We start from the raw sequence: 7374 nt of genomic DNA, 5'->3' as shown, positions 1-7374 counted from the left end.
GTGGTATGGAGGAACTTTCTTATTACATCATTGCAGAGGGAAGTCAAGTTTCAGAGGCCAAGTCAAGCTGGTAGACATTTAAGAAAACAATCAAGCTGAGGACAGTGTGATCATAAACAGAGATGGTCTTGGGAAGGACTATCTAGAAGCTCAAAGCGAGCCTGTGAAGGTCAAGAAGACCCTTGTGTGATAAACACCACAAGACTGAGAGTTCACCTGAATTCAATGATAGGCCCGAGGGTCTATAGGTATCTTTCCGAGTTTGGGGAGCTTGTTTCCTGAAGGAATCACAATAGGTGAGACAGGAGCAACGGAAAATAATTTACCCTTCTCTTTATGTCCTTCTTCAGTTTTATCTTTTCCAACCTAAGCAAACCCTCCTTTCCCTTGTTTTTCTTGTAGAGTTTATAAAATTATTTTTAGTTTCTTCTGGATTCATTTTAAGCGTGTAGAATTAAATATAGTACTTCTTGTGTAGCGAGTTTATTGCAGAGGTCAGTGAGATGGTTATTCTAATATCTGAATGTTATACGTTTGACGGTAGTGTTAGGAGGCTGAGCTTTGAAATGAAATAGTTTGGATTTGACTTCCCAGTTGGACTTAAAAATTTGGTGCTTTGGGGTAAAATACTTCTTTCAGTCTCAGTTTTTGCTTTTATAAAACAAACAATCAAAAAAATGCTGTGTCGTATGACTATTGCCATGTTAACAAACCACTCAAAACTTAATGACTAAAGCAATAACCACATGTTATTTCTCAAGAGACTATATGGTAGGGTTGGCTGAACTTGGCTGAGCTCCCTTATATATCTGAACTCAGTGGGTTGACTGATCTAGGATGACTTCAGCTGTTATGACATAAGTGGTCTCTTATTTTCTAGCAAGTGAGTCCACACTTACTCATAGGGTGACTAGCAGGGTTCCAAAACAGGCAGCATGGAAGCACATAGGGCCTTGTGAGACCTAGAGTCATAACTGGCATGATGTTGCTTTGGTTGCATTCTTTGGCCAAAGAAAATTCAGCTGAAATTCAGAAAACGAAGATTCTACCACTTGATGGGGCAGCAGGGGGAGGGGAAAGGAAGGAAGAGGTACAAAGTCACATAGCAATGCATGTGGATGGAGGGGAGCCACTGAAGTCAATATGCAACCAGTCTCCCACAGATCCCTTCCTCCAAGAGATTTAATTGAGATTTATATGGAAATGGCAATCCACTCCAGTATTTTTGCTTGGGAAATCCCATAGACAGAGGAGTGTGGCAGGCTACAGTCCATGGGGTTGCAAAAAAGTAGGATACAACTTAGTGATTAAGCAACAAACTCTCTCCATATATAAACTACCTAGCTCCTAGTAGACAATCAATTAATTTTAGATTTTTTCCCTTTCATTCCTCTCCTTTACTTCTTTTCTATTAATGAAGTCTGAAAAATTATTAGTTTCCTTAGCTGCTACATTTTTATTCTTGGACTTGAAATAAATCCTCAACTAATTTTTTTTTCTGGCATGAATCTGTCTCTCTCACCTTCTATATTTATTTAACATCTTATATTTTCTGGTCCTCACATTAAGGTTTAAAACTTATCCTTGCTGTTGTTCAGTTGCTAAATTGTGTCTGACTCTTTGCGACCCCATGAACTGCAGCACGCCAGGCTTCCCTGTCCTTCACTGTCTCCTGGAGTTTCTCAAACTCATGTCCATTGAGTCAGTGATGCCATCCAACCATCTCATCCTCTGTCACCCCCTTCTCCTCTTGTCCTCAGTTTTTCCCAGTATCAGGGTCTTTTCCAGTAAGTTGGCTCTTTGCATCAGGTGGCCAAAGTATTGGAGTTTAGCTTCAGCATCAGTTTTTCCAATGTGTATTCAGGGTTGATTTCCTTTAGGATTGACTGCTTTGATCTCCTTGCTGTCCAAGGGACTCTCAGGAGTCTTCTTCAGCATCATTTTGGAGAAGAAAGTGGCAACCCAATCCTGTATTCTTGCCTGAAAAATTCCATGGGCAGAGGAGCCTGGTGGGCTACAGTCCACGGGGTTGCAAAGAGTTGGACACGACTTAGTGACTAAACACCAACAGCAACAATGGTCCATATATTGTGCAAGGTGTTGTACATAATAGTGTGGTGACCTGCTCAGGAGACAGACTTCCTGGGATTGAATCCCAGTTTTGCCACTCAGTAGCTCTCTGGCCTTGGGCAAGTCACCTAACCTATTCTTTGTAAAGTGGGAATAATAATAGTATATTACATCATATGATTGCTGTGAGAAAAAATGATTAAATATTTCTGAAGCCTTTAGCATGGTGCTCAGCACATAGGAAACTCTGTATGAGTAATTGTTAAATAAAAATGAGTGAATAAAGAAATCTATTCTTTCACCTTCAGGTTTTCACAGTTACCATGTGATCTCAAATGTACAGTTCCAACATTGTTGAATGTTTTAGCACTTTCCCCCTGAATACATAGGGCTTCCCTCATGGCTCAGTTGGTAAAGAATCTGCCTGTAATGCAGGAGACTCGGGTTTGATTCCTGGGTTGGGAAGGTCCCCTGGAGAAGGAAATGGCAAGCCACTCCAGTATTCTTGCCTGGAGAATCCCATGGAGGGAGGAGCCCGGCAGGCTATAGTCCACGGGGTCGCAAGAGTTGGACACGACTTAGCGACTAATCTACCACCACCACCCTGAATACATAGGAAAATTATAATATAAGTAGTTATTAAATAAATGAATGAGTGAATAAAAATCCTTAACTTCAAGATATTGTAGCAGTACACTGTTGAATGGATGCAGCCACCAGATGTTGTTGATTGAGTCAAAGCTCTTCTCCCTGAGCCCTGTATACCTTTCGAATTCCTCTCATCACAGTATTGCAACAACTTTTACAAATGATTCCATGCAGATACCCAAGAAGCAAACTGTTTTTCCTACCTAGTCTTCTGGGTTGCTCCTTCTTTTAATGGAAGAATGCTATCCATACTGTTTCATAGCCTTAAAATTTTTTTTTTTACTTAGCAATCAATTATGAACTTCCTATGTTATTAAATATTCCACAACATCATTTTTGATGGTTGCATACACCTTTGTTGTACCAGTTCTGTTCAGTTCAGTTCAGTCACTCAGTCATGTCCGACTCTTTGCGACCCCATGAATCTCAGCACGCCAGGCCTCCCTGTCCATCATCAACTCCCAGAGTTTACTCAAACTTTGTTGTATAAATGTAACATAATTTAATTAGCAATCTCTATTTTAGGACACTTGTTTTTAGTTTTCTAAGATTATATACTGTGCTATGCTTAGTCACTCAGTTGTGTCTGACGTTTTGCGACCCCATGGACTGCAGCCCACCAGGCCCCTCTGTCCATGGAGATTCTCCAGGAAAGAACACTGGAGTGGGGTGCTGTGCCCTCCTCCAGGGGGTCTTCCCAACCCAGGGACAGAACCCAGGTCTCCTGCACTGCAGGAGGATCCTTTACCTTCTGAGCCAATAGGGAAGCCCGTTTTGATATAATAAACATTGCCATTTGAACATTTTTATGGATAAAATTTTGTGTACAATCATGATTATTTTATTAGAATGGATTACAAAAAGTAGATTTGTTGAGTCAAAAGATGAATCATCTTTAGCTTCTTAATAAATCTGTCAAACTCCCCCCCCAATATTATTGTTGTTTATATCTTACTGTTATCTGTTCTAGGCATTAATATTAAAATTTTTTAGCAACTTTGGTAGGTACAATGTTTTCTAGTTACTATAATTTGCATTTTATTTGACTAATAGTGTGGTTTAACTTTTAAAAAATAAATCCGGGTCCTTGTAATTTTCTCTTTTGGGAATTTTCTACTTATTTCTCTTGTCTGCTTTTCCATTACTGTAATCATTTTTTTTCTTATTTATTTGTACATGCTTTATATTTTAGTGTCAGTGACTCCTTGTCTGTCATACATGTTACCAAATTTTAAATTGTACATAGCCAAATCTAGCACTTGGAAAAATTGTCTTTGGTGTTGTCTTCCGGTAATTTTGTATACTTAAATATTTAAACCTCCTAGAATTGATTTTTGTGTGTTTTATTGAATCCAGGACCTCACTGGGTTGTTGTCTACTCCCATCCTTCCACATTCGTGCCAGTGAGAGCAGTCACGCTCAGGGCAGGAGCCTGAACTGGAAATAGCATTGTTCTAACTAGTGCAGCATCTACAGTGTACATATCAGTGAAGCCAGAGGAACATTCTGATAGACTTTGTGTTTGCTCTGGTCTCATCTTATTTTCTTCTGCGTTCTCATCATCATTGTTTTTTGCAGCTGAAATAACCACTTCCTTCCCTTTTCTCTGAAGTTCACTTTAGTAAGCTCAGTGCTGCTACAAACTGACTAGTTTAAAAAATCTAACTGAGTCCACAAGCATTCCTTCCTATTACAATGGCCTTGGTATTTTTTATTATTTTAGCTCAACAATATTTTTTTTTCTTGTTAATACTAGTTTGTGGGAAATAGTCTACCCAGAATATAGGATTGGAAGGAACTAAAATTTGTTTTCAAAATGTGAACTTTTGACACTTGGAGGATTTCATTCCAAGCTCTCAATTTTATAATTACAAAGAAATCCATGTTTCAGGAAAACATACTGAATCTTAACATAAAATTCATGTCACTTATCACAGGGTTAGATAGTCAAGAAAGGACAAACAACCAGTGTTCAAGCTATTTAGTCAATTAGTTCCCTGTGAGTATAAAATATCTAGGAATCACTGAAGGGGACATAAAACAGTAGCAGTATTTACAAATTTAAACTTCATGAGACATTGAGAAGAATCTTTTGTTAGTAAACAACACAATAGATACTTTTATAAACTGCCCCTCAAAAATGATGCATCTGTGAACAATATGATAAAGGTCATAATGTTGAAGACTTAAATTCAAGGTTGGTAGAGTTGAAGACCAAATTCAGGGTCAAGTACTGCTGATAGACTTTAAAGCAAGGTTATTGTGATGAAAACTCAAGGACAGATTGTCTAAGAAAGGACAAACAACCAGGTATTTTTGCTTCATTTTAAGTCTTTATTCAAAACAATCTCCTCCCACTTACATGTTTTTATAAGTATAAAATTATACTTATATCTATAAGTATAAAATTTTTAAATGAAGAAATGTCTGTTTCTTAGTAGAGAACTATTCTCCCATTGACTTTAAGAAGAGAGAAAAAAAAAAGATTCCCATTTCCTCCTCTACCTCAAAAACACAAATCCAATTCCTAAAGTAGTGTTGCTTAGAACCCGGGGCCTGGCACAATATTTCATGCTAGTTTTATTGCTATAAGCTGAGAACAATTTATTTACATTATTGAGAATTCACCCCAGGTCTTCATCAGCAGTGGAAGTGTTAGCGTTAATTGCTCAGTCATGTCCTACTCTTTGTGACCCCATGGACTGTAGCCCACCAGGCTCTTTCTGTCCATGGAATTCTTCAGGCAAGAATACTGAAGTGGGTAGCCTTTCCCTTCTCCAGAGGATCTTCCCAATCCAGGGATTGAACCCAGGTCACCTGCATTGCAGGCGAATTTTTTACCATCTGAGCCACCAGTGAAGTCAATTTGCTTAAAAAAAAAAGTGAGAACGGTGATGCCTTCAAATGGTAACGTCAAAGACTTCTCTGTCTCTCCTCCTGGTCATCTTCATAAAATTCATTCTTATCTGCTGATTCTTATCATAGTCTTCCTTCTCCCCCTCTTCTTCCTCTTCCATGTCTTTATATTCATCAGAACCCATTTCCAATTGAGCTATACATACCCTGAATGTCAGACATGCCATATGTAATCTAGGAATGACAACATTAAAGATCTTGCTCTTCAGGCAAAGAAAATGGAAGGTATAATATCCCTTCATATAGCTTGATGTTGTAGAGAATGTGGAACAGCTTGTGTATTCATATACCTGGCCTGAACTGATGATTGGAAATTCACCAACTACTCCAGATCCTTGAACTTCTTCCACATCACCTTCAGCATTTGTTATTCTCCAGTAGCAATGATCTAACTGGCAAGCCTTCTCAGGAATTGCGTTTTTGGACATTTCAATCCTGATTTGGTATGTGAAGAAATAGTGGGGTGGATGTAAAGAACTAAATTCTGGCAGAGGCAATGTGGAAACTGGAACTGTAATATCCCCAGTCATTGCTACACACACTGGGTCATGAACATACCTGAAAATTTGGTCTCTGATGATAGGGAAGCCCTCCCTGCAATACAACATTGTTGACATAAGAAGTAAACCAGTCAGTAAAAGTCACACTTAAACATGTCAATAGCAGCTGGATTCTGAGCCATTTGGTCTGGATATTAGCAGATTTCATTTTTATTTTGGCCCTCTACAGTTTCCATTGCTATATGTACTGACTGAAACCAATATATATGCAAAAAGTTAAAGGGAGACAATATTTCAGTCCCTATCTCTGCTAGGGATATCTCTGAAGCCTCCAGAAGCTGTATCAAAGTCTAAAAATCCTCAGAATAATAGTGATTAGACAGCACCATGCTTCTCAACAAACCAGGAACAACTGACTTCTGCCCATTATGGATGATAATCAGGAAGCTTGCAGCTCATCTGAGCTTCTACAGCATCTATTGCTTGCTTGCTAAATTGCTCAATCATGTTTGACTCTTTGCGACCCATGGACTATGGCCTGCCAGGCAAGATTCTCCAGGCAAGAATACTGGAGTGGGTTTCCATGCCCTCCAGGGGATCTTCCTGACCCAGGGATTGAACCAGAGCTTCTATATCTTCCTTTTTTATTACTCACCCTCTTTTAGAGAATAACCATCTGAGGACATCTGGGTTCAAATATTTCTTGAGACCATCCCAGGCCTTTTTAATAGCATCATTATGGTCCTTATACCTTCCTACATCAAAGCAAGTATCAATGAAGAGGAGTTGCCAATACTGACCCTTCTGTGTTTTGTCCTCCTCAGTTATCGGCCACTATTTTTTGCAGTGTCTTTTCCACAGCAGATCATGACTTGATAGCTAACTAAGACTTTGACTGACGTTGGAACAATTGATTAGGTCCCTGTAGTCCAAGAAGGATGAAATGAACAACAGGGGATCATCGGTGGGCAGCGATACCGGGATCAGGGATACCAGCTCGGTCTCCATGCCTTCCATCTTCTCTGGCCTCCGCCCAGCCCTGGCCCATTCCTACTGCCCCCACTGCCTCAACAGCATTTGTAAGCTGTGCATTCTATCCAGGAAATGGATATAAGATGGAGGTTCTTATCATGAGCTCCAAAGTCCTAGAAATCTTTTTGTCTCTGAAGAGGCAGCACATAAGTGAATCTCTTGTGATTACCCACGTGAATCAGTAAGCAGTTGTGATATGATAGAATTT

At 39.3% G+C, this 7374-nt stretch overlaps 1 pseudogene; it reads right to left on the bottom strand.

The window, feature by feature from the left end:
* Positions 1–5618: 5618 nt before the first annotated feature.
* On the bottom strand, positions 5619–7151 carry LOC110138162 (F-box only protein 3-like; annotated as a pseudogene).
* Positions 7152–7374: the final 223 nt, after the last annotated feature.

The sequence above is a fragment of the Odocoileus virginianus genome, chromosome 11 (assembly GCF_023699985.2).
Source record: "Odocoileus virginianus isolate 20LAN1187 ecotype Illinois chromosome 11, Ovbor_1.2, whole genome shotgun sequence".
NCBI lineage: Eukaryota > Metazoa > Chordata > Mammalia > Artiodactyla > Cervidae > Odocoileus > Odocoileus virginianus.
Note: the sequence above shows the minus strand (reverse complement) of the source record. Positions and strands in the feature narration are given on the sequence as shown.